The 15,024-nt window shown below is 40.0% G+C and overlaps 1 protein-coding gene across 7 annotated transcripts in view; it reads left to right on the top strand.

Annotated features, from left to right (window-relative positions):
* Positions 1 to 15,024, top strand: part of LOC149805163 (uncharacterized) — a 53,843-nt gene that overhangs the window by 28,976 nt on the left and 9,843 nt on the right. The window contains exon 1 of one of the 7 annotated variants that reach the window (XM_089947911.1): positions 14,184 to 14,390. The exons of 1 other annotated variant lie outside the window; for it this stretch is intronic. The gene's annotated coding sequence lies outside the window, so the exon portion shown is untranslated. Of the gene's footprint in view, positions 1 to 14,183; positions 14,635 to 15,024 lie in introns of those variants that run through there. 5 more of the 7 variants (XM_089947907.1, XM_089947908.1, XM_089947920.1 and 2 more) reach the window with 5 other exon arrangements.

Below are 15,024 nucleotides of genomic sequence, written 5' to 3'. Positions count from 1 at the left end.
ATTTTGGAATTAAAATTAATCAACCATTGATCAGCCTACAAACTGATTTTATGTAGGTCTTCCTTCCAAACAGCTGGGCAGCCAGGGTTAGGTCCTCGACAATTACTGGTTACTAAGTATGATCGGCAAGCACTCTTAGACTGGACTGAGGCAATTGTGTGTGTGTGTGTGTGTGTGTGTGTATATATATGTGTATATATATATATATATATATATATATATATATATATATATATATATATATATATATATATATATATATATATATGAAAACCAACTGCTTCTTGTTGGTTGCTGTTGAGAAATAAAAATGAACAAATCCTTGTAGGCAAAATACATTAAAGCGTGATAATACCAACCAAACCACTTGTTGAGTGTGTGTTACTGCCACACCAATAAAGAGTAGCAGTACAAATAGCATTGATATAAATTAAAAATAACATTGCTGGAAGCATCTATCCTTGAGTCATGCCGGACCTGACACTTTTGTTGGTCTGAAGTGCAACTTTCTATATCAACATTTTGCATAGTATCTGATAGTAGTGAATGGGGACGATTCAGGGTCTATGGGACTTATCATTAAAAACACCCCTGGGACCATATAGGGTCTATGTAAATTTAACATGGAGAAAACCTCTGGGACGATATAGGGTCTATGGGAATTAGCATTACAGACCTTCTTGGGACTGTATAGGGTCTATGTAAATTTAACATTAACACCCCTGGGTCTGTATAGGGTCTATGTAAATTTAACATGGACAAAAACCCCTGGGACTGTATAGGGTCTATGTAAAATTGAAACAGGGAGGGTCTCAATGTTTTGTTTTAAAAAAATAAAAAATAAAAAAAATAAAAAAATAAAAAAGGGTAGGCAATTGAAAGTCAATCTCTTTTCGAGACCTATGAGTGGCCCTGAAAAGGGCCTTTGGGTTTCTTCTTCTTCTAATTTCTTCTATTTCTCCACCAGCTTCTTATTTTCTGTCCTACACTTTTTCTCTTTTTTCTTTCTTTTCTTCCTCCTTTTTCTCTTCTTTCTTCTTCTCCTCCTCTTCTTTCTTCCTCTTCTCATTTTCTTCTTCTTTTTCAATTTTTTCGTTCCATTCTCTCATCCTTATCCTTTCCTCTTCATCCTCCTTCTCCTCCTTTATTTCTTTCATCAGAGCATTGATCATGTCCTTTACTTTTCTTAAATTGTTGATCTCCATCTTCACTCGATGGGGACTATAAGAATAGTGATCCTCGTTTAGCCCCACTAACATTTGCTCCATCATATCCAAATTGTCCATGACGTCTTCCAATGTTTTCATTTTATCAAGTTGGTTTGAAGCCATCTTCTTTTTTATTCTCTTTAGAATGGTTTGAACGACGAATACTGTGGGTTCTTATACTAAAAGCGCGGACGTGATGGAAAACATCACCCTAAGACATAAAATTGATATTACCTAGATCATAACCAAACAACGCGCGTACGTGAAGGAAAACATCCCCTACTTTTCTAATTTCATATGATCTACTATCCACATACGTGAAGCAGCAATTAACAAACCCAAAATCTACTATTCACACACGCAAAGAATTAAAATGAAACCCAAATCTACTATTCACACAAACTTACTTGAGCGCTTACACACACACACACACACACACACACACACACACACACACACAAGAAAAAAGAGTCAGTGTTTATATTCACACTACTCTTCATACACACATTGGCAATCGATTACTATTTCTTTTCTAGAGTATTGGGTAGCCCTGAAAAGGGCTGTTTGTTTTTTTTAACTCCGTGACACCTGGTTAATGATGGTACCTTCCAGGCCTGGCACCACACACACATCTTCTTCCCCAGTCTCCTTTCACTCTTGTTGGGGGAAGAGCAGAGGCGGGATAAGTGGCTTCAGAATCCCAATCTTCTGTCTCTGGGATTCTGAAATTTCCTCTCTCCTTTTCTTCCTCTTCTTTGTTTCTTCTCTCCTCCTCTTCTTTGTTTCTTCTCTCCTCCTCTTTCATTCTTCCCTCTTCTACTATGGCCTCCGCGGCCAGTTCATTTAGTATACGCCTGGCATATTCCAGGTGTACATGAAGTTCAAGCAGTTTTGCTAGTCTCGTGTTCGTTCTCTTGATCAATCAACAAAGGTAGCTAGATTGCCAAGCGAGTTTCAATTTATACTAAAAGGGCGGACGTGATGGAAAACATCCCCCTGAGACAAAAGTTATATTACCTAGATCATGACCAAACAACGCGCGGACCTAAAAGAAACACTCACTCACTTTTTTATACTACCCATTACTAATTTAAAAATTTTCATTAATCACTTCAATATACTATTCACATACGCAAAGCAATCAAATCTAACCCCAAATCTACTCTCCACGCACGTCAAACAGCAAAAAATATGATCATTATCTACTATTCACACAAACACATACAATTACACCAGAAAAGAGTCAGTGTTTATATTCACACTACTCTACATACACACATTGGCAAATCGATTGTTATTTCTTTTCTAGAGTATTGGGTAGCCCTGAAAAGGGCTGTTTTTTTTATTTTGCTTGTGTGAAGTTGAAGCTAGGGCGATCTTTTAGTTTCTAACAATGCGACGTCCTCTGAGGATAGACTTTCTGACGATAGGTCTGCTTCTTCGGAAAGAGAAGAAGAACTCTTTGGTGTCGATACGACAATCGACAAAGCCTCTGTCAGGTTCAGGTTCCTGCTGCTGTTGCTGTTGTTGCTGTTGCTGATCTCTCTGCTGTTTCTGAAGTCTGTACTTCTCTGTCCATTCTTCTTTCTCCCTGTTCACTTCTTCTCTGAAGAGCTCTTCTATCAGGTCTTCAGTGACTTTTAACATTCTCACATTCTCTATCTCTTCTGGCTTCGGTATCAGACTGTGTCTGACCCTATGCAAATTCACGTAGGCTTCGTTTAGCTTAGCTAGTTTGGAGCACATCTTCGTAGGAAGATGAGTCGACAATGGTTGGTTAGACTGTAAACTACCCCGGCTTTAAAGTCAAAGCGCGGACGTGAAGGAAAACATCCCTCTACGGTTTTTGAGCCGGAACGTTCAATGAGTGTCATGAGAGGGATAAAGACATTTTTTCAAAACACAACATTTTTTATTCAAAATCACTTAACACTAACAAACAACTCTAACATTTTTAATAATAATTCAACAATATAACATCAAACATTTTTTTTAAAATGACAAACATTTTTTTTCAATTAACACTCTACTTTAAACAGGGTTGACAACGTTGTGAATGAAATTATGATTTCCATTGTTGGAAGTCATTAGGCCATTGATGGACACTACGTTTCCTAGCTTGAGACAAAAAATAAGTATAATGGTCACAAAACCATTGATCTACTTTCAAATCGTTTCGAGCAGAAGAACGAGGATCAAAATGAGTCACTAAATGTTCTAAGGAATAGCCCAGGCTGCGATGATGCAGAAAATACACACAATATTGTCCACACACCAAGGAATCTGTGCCTTGTAATTTCACATTATTGAATCGGGTGGTCTGAGCATTTCTTCTCATAAAGTCGATGATATCGTTTTCCAAAGGAGGCAATCCATACGAATCGAAATATTCCACACATCCTTCTTGAGGAAAGTAGACGGCTACCCAGTAGGTTCCTGGGAGATGAGTGTCGTCCGTGTTGATCACATAAGCTTGATGGTCTTGAGGTTTGCGATGAGGAAGTTCATCTTTAGCACAGACGACAGGATTCCAAGAAGCCGTGTACGAACTGTGGCTCAAAAGGTAATAAAGTTCCCAGGTATCCATTGATTTGTTTTTTTTCTTCTTCTTCACAGGTAACAATAAGTCATCAATTCGATCCTGACTTTTTGCTTGAAAATGTCTGACAAATAACCGTTTCTTCGTTTCGTCTCCTCACTCTGATTCAGGAGAGTTTCGATACGATGGATCTCTTGAGTGGTTAATGGTGGACAAGAATGTTCACGCAAGTCTTTATACCACTGATGCAACACGTCTTTGTCCGAGATGAGACTCCAAGCTTCGTCCAGATACTCGTCCAATTTTTCTTCTTGGCTCAGCATCAGGCATTTATCGTGTTGAATTTGACTGGGATGATCGTTTTGACATCCATAGCAATCTTTCTTGATCAATTCCGTCATTTTTTCCACCAAGTGTTTGGCAAAACAGGAGACTAAATGCGCTTCTTGTTCTGGCCATCTTGACTTCATCATGACAACTTCTTCGTGTTTGTCTTGGGATTTATTCCACGGTCTCCTCACATTTCATCTCCAAAGTTTCTCCACTAGGTAAAGAGGGATAACAGTCTTCCATAGCTTCTAATAATCTAGAATGACTTCTCTCAAACTGTTGATTTCTATCGTATTATCGAATTCTGCATACAGGATGACGTTCACCGTCTCTTCCAGCTCTTTTGCAAACTGAAGTTCCACACGAATCTGGCCAGATTTTATAGGGTGGAAATGTCCCTCGTCGCTGCCTTGGTCTGCAGTGAAATCGAAAGCCCACAAAAGCATAGCCTCCAGCGTAATCGTCGTACGTAATACCGTGACTGGTGTTGGTTCCTAACTGGCCGGTGGCTTCGTACAGGGACAAGTACGATCTCAAGTAATTCATCTTCTCAAAGTCAGGTTAAAAAGGTCTGGTACACAAGGTCTTGCCATCGCGACTGACTTCGATTTTCTTCACCTTGAAGTGTTGAAAGTTGAAAGGATTTTTATTGAAGGCTCCGTTGAAGGCTACATTCTCGACCATACCAAGGATTAAACGTTTGGGTAACTGTCCTTGAAACAGATGATCTTGGATCATGGAATGATGGTTAGCGGAAATGGTGAACGTTTTCACTTCCACGCGTCGTATCGGATACTTGGCGGTCGTTCTGCTCAACGTCTGACTGATGTCGTTTCCCACTTCAGGTAACACTTCCACGCGTCGTACGTAGAGTTTGGCCTCCTCGATTTTGCTTTTGGGATTGACGCCAGCACTATCAGCTAACAAATGGAAAGCGGTACTGCTACGATTCAGTCTCAAGCGAACATCCACCCGTTCAGCAAATATTTCTCTTGCAACCACATGTCCAAATGCAAACGATCCATCAGTTCTAAACTCTTTCCATTTAATATTTTGTTTCTTCGTTCTACAAATCCCTCATTGCGTGGTGTTTTGCTTACATCCGGTTCGAATGTTTCAAATTGGTCCACATCGTCAGGTCCCCATAGCACGCAGGCATTAAGATGGGTGTTCTTGGCGTCTATTCCGTACGTCAAGAGATTTTCCAGGTAGGCGCGATAAGGGTAAGTATCCATGCTGCTGCTGACCAGTTTGTTATTCAAGTACAAATCCACTGAGCTGAACAAGGAATGCATGAAATTGTTGACGGGAGCTACTTTCTCGTCTACTATAGTATCTCCTCCCTTATCTAGAACTTTGACTTTCAAGTAAAAGTAACTGCTATTCAGATCGATGTAATCTTCGGGCTGTCCTTTGATTTCAAACTCGATGGGAGCGAAATCTGCCAATGAGGAGACGGGGTGAAATTCCACCCACTGGGATTCATGCATCGTCGTCATGGTGGGGGGCATGGTAAACAGATCCAGTTCCGACTTGGAACAGGCGCAAGACTCTCGATGCATCATTTTTTTCTCTTTCTCAATAATCGAAAACGTCTAAGTCTCGAACGGTTCTTCTTTTCTTAGTCTTTCTCGCTTTAGACGTGTGAAGTCTGGTGAAAGCTTGTTTTCTTCGTCGTCTCTTTCTGCCTTGTCCTTGCTGAATGCCTGACTCGGTAGCGTGCAGGGCATTTATAGGTGTTTCGCGTCGGCCTAAAAGGTCTTTACCCGTTTGCAACAAGACATTTGTACCTGCCCTCATGAAGGCTTCTTTCGGGTTTTGTTTGTCGATGATGACATATTGGAGAAATTCTTTGCCTTGCGTCAGTGCCGTATCTTTCAAGGCGTGCAATCCGCGTGTCACCATCGGTTTCAACACCGGAGCCACCGAACGAAAGGCCGATTTCAGCATATCTCCTAAACCGTGTCCTCGCTGTCGACCAACCCCTCGGTACACTGGATACATGACTTACGAGTCGTGAGAAAACCGTTTTCGAAAATGGAGTTTCACCGTGACTTTTCCTTTGGTGAATGGAACATTTTGTCCCAGATCTCCTTTTATAGCAATGTTGACAGTGTCCAAATACGACTTGCTGACAGGCAAATAATGAGGATGTACAAATTCGCGGTGGACGTGATAAGTGTTTCCACCTTCCTCGTCAGTGTTCGTGACAGAATTTACTTTGAAAGGAATGACACGCAGTAACGGTACGGAGGTGTGTCCCACCACGTTGTACTCCACCACATCGGAGTACACGAAGATCAAATTCAGTCCCTGGTTCAGTTCTACCTGGAAACGAAAATATCTCGCAAAATGCCCGTTGTTGTCAATCTCTGCTTTCTCAATCTTTTTGGTCTTTTTATCCGTGACCATATTGAGGTCTCCACCGAAAATGTGATACAATTCTGGGCAAAATTTAATACGTATACTTTTTTCCTCACTTTCAAATTTAATGAGTAGACGGTGAGACAGTTTGTGGTACTCAATGGTGACACGTTTTTTTAGTGTGGTCAGAACTTTGTCAAATGCTGCATAGAATTTGTCAGCGATGGCCTCCACCAGATGTTGACCACTAAAATAATGGCCTGGGTTAATTTTAAATTCATAAACGTAAAAAGGAGGAAAAGTGTCACTGCTGCTACGGGGTATTAGGGTCTTCGGAAGTGATTTATGTTGATGAGTGGTCATCATGGTTTGCTGCACTGTTGGGTCCAGAATTTCGACCTCAGAATTGTTTTGAGTTTCAGTGATGTTTTTGATCTGTGTTGGGTAAATCATTTCTACCAAAGCCACTTCCCAATGGGCTTCGTGATCTAAGGGGATGGCTTGAGGTAATTTTGCCGTGTAACAGCACAACGTGTTGTGGGGAAACACCTCCATGGAACTGTCACTGGGTAAGGTTAAGTAAAATTGGTTTTGGTGACTCATAATTCCAGAGTTCTGTGGCTGTCCGAGGGGTTACTGGACGTCAGAGGCGTGTCTCCGCCCAAAATGGGGTTGTTGTTGTTGGAGTGGTGACTGGAACTGGCACTGGACACAAGGTTCCCGTGGTTCCCGTTCGAGGAGAATTTCAGGGAGGGATTGGGAAGCAGGTAACCGATGCAACTGCTCGATAAAATGGTCCACAATTGTTTGTTTCCTTGTTGCAAACTCAAATTGGCAATAGCTGCCCCGATGACACAATACACCACGAAGATTTGGCAGAAAAAGACGATTTGCGTTTTAGGCACACGTTCTCCACACCACACCCACAAGGGTTGTTTTTGTAAATCATGCAGAGAAGAACTGGGTGAAGGAGTGGTCGACGTAGCTGCGTCTGTGTGAAAGGGCATGATGGTCACTTCTTTTTATAGTCGATGACTTGCGAAGCGTCGATCCAAGAATCAAAACTGGGTGGATATCCTTTCCAACGTACTTTGACTTCTTTGACACGTCGTTTGCCCACTTTACGGGTTCTGCGTTCGAGAATGCTTTCGATGTCGTACACGTCGTCTTCTTTTTTGGTCACACGTTGTAACTCGGGCAAATAAAACGTTCCTTTGAGCACTTCTCCGTTCATGTCTTCCAATTTATAGACGACAGGATGACGGCCATGCACTCGTCCAGTGACGCGAAACAATTCGGTCGTCCAGTTAGGTAAGTAACCTTTGTCGAAAGTGCGTTTGGTTTTACCAATGCGCACCCAATCTCCTACGGTCAACTCTCCAGTTTTCTTGGGGACAGCCCTCGTCGGGGACGTACCAAACAGGCGCTCAAACACCAGTACTTCGTTGTCGGGAGTCACTTCTTGCTGGGCACGTCCGATGCTTCGATGGTAAGATTGGTTGTACGCTTGCACCAGGTAAGATGTCGATGTACTTCAGAGTGTGGTGATGTGTAAAATATTTCCACATGCGTTCTTTCAAAGTGCGTTGAAAACGTTCCACGATGCTGGCTTTGGTTTCGGGATTCTCGGTGGTAAAAAAATGAATGTCACGTTTCTTTAATTCTTTTTGGAAAGCTTGGTTCAGAAATTCGGTACCTTTGTCCGTTTGCCATCGAAGAGGGTGACGACCGCTTTGTTTCAACACCCGTTGCAGGGCTCGCACTAACTCGCCGCTCGATTTGGAAGTCAAGGGTTCCGTATAGTATCTCAAAAGAAACTGTCCATCGAATCCGGAGAAATTGTGAGCCATCACCGTGGCATGACGATGACAATCTCCGTAACGTTCGATGTCCTCTTGGCTCCACGTCTTGTCGATGGGGTCTAAGACCCATTTGGCAAAATCGGCTAACGTGTTCGGTCCCCGAAAGATTTTTTCACGCCCTCCGGGAATTTTGCTGCAGTGAGGGCAATGACTGAAGATAGGTTCTTGAATGCACTTCTCGCACGCTCGATGAGCCACGCAGAAATTAGGAATGTGAATACCGGTCTCTTGCATGCATTCGAAATCAAAAAAGATGAAATTACCTTTCTTCTTGTGACCGCCCTCTTTCTCTGGTGGGGGTTGGTATTTTTGCACGTAGCATTGGTGTTCCAAGTCCACGATGTGGTGACAAATGTGACATTTTTTTTTTCCTGAACATACGTGTGTCTTGGTACTATTGGTACATATGCCTTGTCCACACGTAGGGCACAATCTCAGGAGTTGACAAGCACATTTCTGCTGTGAACCTTACGTCTTCAAATGTTGTTGGTAACAGGTAGGGCTGACAAACGTGCGCAGACAAGTTGAACAATGCACTGGTCCTTCGCTCAGACAGGGTGGAGAGGCCAAACATCCTGAGCATTTCGATCCACAATGTTTGTGTTGCTCTCGATTATTATAACCATGGTCACATTTCTCATAGTAATAACTGTATCCCAGGAATCCAGTGATAGTGGTAATAGTATCGAAATGGTCATCGTGATAATAGACATGAATGTATTTTCCGTCCTTAAAGTCTTTCTTCGAAACAACAGAGGCCCACGCACTTCTTGAAGGTGCACTTTCAAGGTGTAGAATGGAGCTAGGGCATCTTGCAATGTTTGCATCTCAGGAATGCCGCAGGATGTGTCTTTAGACAGGCCAGCTTGTCGTAACAGGAGTTCTGCTTCACTTCGTTGTTTGGTTCGGTCCGATTGTCGAATGTTCTCCCAGGCTCTTTTCCATTCTGTCGTGTCGTTCTTGTTGGCATAGGTTCGTCCCACCACGATGGCTCGGGCTAAACACATCTGGTCTTGAGAATTGTGAATTTGGACGAGACTCTTTTTGGTGCTGCGAAGGTCGTTCACCAGTAACACCTTATTGCGTTGTCCGGTCCCTTGAGGAGGAGAGACGTGGGTCATGTCCAGTGTGGCTTTTCCATCGGTGATGTCAAACTGGTCATTAGATTGTTGCACGTGTTGAATCTTGTCCATGACTTTGGAAGGGGTTAGTTCTGCGGGTCTGCTAAACTCGATCCAAACAGGGGATTTCAAACCATCGTGTTGTATGGAAAGTCTCAAGCGATCGTCTTCTTTGGGTTGACATTGTCGCTTGAGTGTGGTGAGCAAAGAATCCCACACCCCGGTGATGAACCCTTCTGCTTTCTCTAACGGTACTTCGGACTTGAAATCTTTAAACTTCACCGTGTATTTGTAAGCCGTGGTTCTAAATTTTCTAGAGGAGCGCTTTTCCGTCTCTCGAATGGAATAGTACTTTTCAGGGTTGACTGAGGGTGGTGAACTTTGTTTAGAGGGTTTGGATTCTGGTTCACTCATGTCCTCTTCAAAATCACTGGCATGAATTTGTGCCAAGACTTCAGCCCTGGTACGAGGCGATAGATCACGTTTCTGCCTGTTACTTTCTTCTTCTTCTTTCTTCTGAAATGAATTGGATCGTTTCATCTTGAGTGTAAAACGTCAAATGATTCAAATTTAAACACCATGGACTAATTTATAGTCATGGCAAACCAGCGTATATAAAAGGGTGTGTGTCTTGTCCTTTCACTATTCATTTCACTCTCAAACCGAGCACAACGATGGAAGAGACTACCCAGATGGAACGTTTCATCAGAGCTTTGCGAGGGGTCATTAGAAAATTCTCTTCAGACCAGCCGACGGACTACTCTCCTTCCTTTCGAGATAGAAGTGAAGATACTTGCTATATCTGTCAGAAGAAAGGGCATTGGTCTTCAGAGTGTCCAGACCGTCAAAAAAGAAAAACAGGGGTTAAAAGAGACAAAAGTCAAGATACCTGTTATTATTGTCAAGAAAAAGGACATTGGTCTCCAGATTGCCCAAAAAAGAAACAAGAGGAGTCAGAAGAAGAGAGGGATTCGTTAGAGAAAGAAGACGAAGAGGAAGAAAGCAGACAGGTGAAGAAAAAGAAACAGGAGAAGAAAAGAAGAAGGGAAGAAAGTGAGGAGGAAGAGGAGGAAAAGACTGTGACGGTGAAGAAATTGAAAAAAAAACAGAGAGACTAAACAGTGAGACAGAAGAAGTGAATGTACTTTTTAAAGTGCTCTGTTGTGAATTGTGAATTGGATTGTAAATATTGATAAAAGAATAAATTAGGTATAAAAAGGTAAGTGTCTTTGAGTTTTGATTTTAAAATAAGAAGCTACACTCACGCACTCATATACACGTACTATAGGGGTAAAATGTTTTTTTTTTTTTGAATTATTGGCAATTGAAAGTTTATCTCTTTTCGAGGAATGTGGGTGGCCCTGAAAAGGGCCTTTGGTTATTGGTGTAGGGGTGAGTTTAAGTAATCAACTTTAACTGCCTTAAGCCTTTGCCACGGCCAAGGTCTACTTCTGGACTGCGTACTGTTGATGATGATGATTGGGTTGAAATCACTAAGGGTGGTACGGTAGGCTTAGTCACAGGGTTGACGTGTTTAGCTCGGGAAGGTCGTATTCTCTTCGGTCGTAATAAAGAAGTCTGATACATTTGTTTCAGACTTCTTAACTCCGCTAAAATGTCCAACAGTACCGTGACCGTTTGATTTTCACCCTCTTGTTTCTTTGCTGCTACTTCTTCTTGTTGTTGTTTATTTCTTACCTCTTCTTCTTGCTGCTGTTGCTGTAGGAGAAAAGCTTGTTCCGCTTCCTTTTGTCGTTGTATAAGTTTCTCCAATTCTTCCTTCTGTCTCTGTCTAAAATTCTCCACTTGCGGTAATGAAGAAGGAGACGAAGGTTCCGGAACAAATTCTTGCGAGGTAAGAAAATCCACAAAATCCCCATTTACCTCTTCTGAAAGTAAGTCCGGGTTCCCTTGGGTGGTCTCCACTGCTGGTGCACCCCAATGAATCGTTTTCTGAGTTTCCGTCATGTTGAATCACTGTTGCATAGATTGACTGCACACAGGCGCTAGCGAATCTATATAGACCACGTGACGTCACAGACTGCTCTCTTCGGATTGGATGCGGGCTGACTGAATTTTGTAACGCGTGTTTGGATTGGTCAACAAATTCAATCCGTTTCAATCCTACCTCTACCTATAAATAAGTGCAGTTCACTGAATTGATTCACCTGTTCTCGGCGCCTCAAGATGTGGATCGATGTGCAATCTTCTACGCTTGTGTCTTCAATGATGTTCCGGACGGACATACCCATGTATGTCCGATCCAAGTGGACAGTTGTCCACAGGACAGACACCAGTCTGTGGATACGTAGGATCTACGTAGAAAGACAAGGATGCCTCAAAAGAGTCCTGATTTACGGTCCTACAGTGAGACGCAGCCTAAGGACAAGAAGAAGACCAATGCGGTGCCCTTTATGTTAATGGATACATTAACATAAACCCAAAGGCCCTTTTCAGGGCCACTCATAGGTCTCGAAAAGAGATTGACTTTCAATTGCCTACCCTTTTTTTATTTTTTTATTGTTTTTTTTTTTTAAAACAAAACATAGAGACCCTCCCTATTTCAATTTTACATAGACCCTATACAGTCCCAGGGGTTTTTGTCCATGTTAAATTTACATAGACCCTATACAGACCCAGGGGTGTTAATGTTAAATTTACACAGACCCTATACAGTCCCAAGAAGGTCTGTAATGCTAATTCCCATAGACCCTATATCGTCCCAGAGGTTTTCTCCATGTTAAATTTACATAGACCCTATATGGTCCCAGGGGTGTTTTTAATGATAAGTCCCATAGACCCTGAATCGTCCCCATTCACTACTTCTGATAATAATTTTAAATCGTTCCTATCAATAATTCAGTATTACTTATTTTATCAATTAAGACTTTATGCCAGAATTTGTAGACGGCCTTACTAATATTACAAAGTACTACTTTAATGTCATTGTTTTCATCGACTCCTTTGCAAAAGGTTTTATACATAATCACACAATCTTTCTGCGGTAAATTCAGACTAAACTTGCCTAATTAGGTTGTTGGCTGGAAGATATTTTTATAAAAGTTTGAAGACACATTTTTCAAAGAGTTTTCTCCAACATGTTACTATATATATATATATATATATATATATATATATATATATATATACGTATAGTATGTATGCTGTATCAGTGATATACCAATAGATGTATACATTTTTCATTAAAAGGAAACGAGGCTTGCTTTTAATAAAAAATTTATACAACGAGTGGTATATTATTGATACAACGTACATACTATACATATATTTGATTTATATTACATACAAGTATACATATTTGCACTTTGAATGGAGTTACGATAAGCTCCTGGCAACTGTGTATTGACCGGGTGTATGAACTCCTCAAATCCCTGCGAGTGTAGTTCAACGAATTTTCTTCTTGTTCACAATCACATATGCAAATTGATAAGTTGATTGTTTTCTTTTTCAGTTTATATTTTTATTCACATTTATTAAATCAATATTAGACACACTCATGATTTAAACATGAAATATGTTGTTGTTTTTTTTTTTTTATGAAGAAAGTAGTGCAGTACTATCATGGTTAGCCTCTTGTACACTGAACCTGTACCGTCAGGCATTCACGTACTGTCGTATGGAAATTAGCGTGGAATAGAAACTAAATGACATGACGAACCAACAAGAGGTAATTAAAATATACCATAGCTGTCCAAGTTTCGTCTGCAAAAATCTCAACCGAATGCTGAACATACTTCTCTAGATTATAAATTTGAGCGTGCTGACTCCATACATCATGGATAACAGCGCCCCCTGTGTATGTTTGGATTTACGCTAGATAATTCGCAGTTTGACCTTACAATGTAGTGCTGTTCCCGGTTAGACCGTTTACTTTCTACACATTTCATGTAATACCACATCCTTTGGAATCTGAATGCATTAGTCCATTCGGTTCTCCAGACACCATTTTATTTTATTCAATACCAAATAATTTGGAATCTAAATTCATCATTTCATTTGTTGGATTAAATCATTTCACTTTAGACTACATCATTTTATCTAATACCACGTCATCTGGAAACAGATTTTCATCATTCAATTTTCTTCTTTAAATCATTTTATTTAATATCACGTTATTTGGAATCTAAATTCATCATTTCGTTTATTGGTTTAAATCATTTGATTTCATGATATCAATTAATAAAAGGTCATTTGGAATCAGAATTCATCATTCCGTTTTGTTGTTTAAATCATTTTATTTAATACAAGATCATTTGGAGTTTAAATTCATGATTTAATTTGTTGAGTTAAATCATTTCATTTCAGACTACATCATTCTATTTAATACCACGTAATTTGGAAGCAGATATAATCATTTTGTTTTGTTCTTTAAATCATTTACATGTAATTACATACTAAATCATTTAATTTAATACCATGTCATTTGAAATCAGAGTTCATTGTTTCATGTTTGGTGTTCAATCATTTCATTTCATGCTACATCATTTCATATCACACAACATCATTTGGAATCTGAATTCATCATTCCATTGTTGGGTTAAATCATTTCATTTCATGCTACATCAGTTCATTTAATACCACGTCATTTGGAATCTAAACTAATCATTCGGTTTTGTTCTTTAAATCATTTCATGTTACACCACATCATTTGGAATCTGGATTTATAATTTCATTTGCTGGGTTAAATCATTTGATTTCATACTACATCATTTGATTAATGTAATTTTGGCGGTGACGGCTGCCCATACAAAACGCCTCAGGATGTAACGTCTTTGGTACGGAATGACCCAGATGGAATCGATGCTGCATTTTCCGTTAAAATCGATGAACATCGACTCTGACAGACACTAGAAGATAATCGAAGTCCCGTCAGTCCGGGGTTATTTAAAAAAAAAAAAAATAAATAAATTGGATTTTGTTTGGAAATCCCATAACAGATTAGGAGGTACAGGTAAATTCTGTCACCTGACTACATCAAATACAACGAGTGCTTTAAATTTGCCACGGTGATATCCGCCTGATAGTAATAAAATCGAAAATAGGTGATTCTCGGCTTTGAAATGTTTTAAAAGCGTTATGTCAACGTCAGTCTGCTTACAATGATTGCTGCCAACGTGGTCATGAAGGCGCATTTACTCGCATTAAATATTAATTGCTCTAAAACATTCATACTAAAATAGTTTAACCAAGTGAGGGTGTATTCAGTTCTGATTGTTTAATGCTCCTACACCTTCAATTTCATTTAAATTTCATTCAGACGAAAATGATATATTAAATATGTATTAACTTTTTAAAACAATGAAATTTAATTGTTGAGATACGACACCATTTATCTGGCGTGACCATTTCTTGCTTAAAACGGGATCCAATCATATGTTCCCTTGTTATGAGTACAATTTGACACTAACGGTTGTCAACATTTTTGCCAAGTTCAGAGAAGAGAAATCCGGAATAATGGGGAAATGTGTAAATTACTCATGTTTAATAAACAATAACTAAATTAGGTAAACTAAATAAAACTTCAAAATATTTAAAATGGGTTGAATCACAAAAAAATTATTACCAGAAAATTTTAATTT

The sequence above is a fragment of the Sinohyriopsis cumingii genome, chromosome 2, assembly GCF_028554795.1.
Source record: "Sinohyriopsis cumingii isolate HCF-2022 chromosome 2, ASM2855479v2, whole genome shotgun sequence".
Classification (NCBI taxonomy): domain Eukaryota; kingdom Metazoa; phylum Mollusca; class Bivalvia; order Unionida; family Unionidae; genus Sinohyriopsis; species Sinohyriopsis cumingii.
Note: the sequence above shows the minus strand (reverse complement) of the source record. Positions and strands in the feature narration are given on the sequence as shown.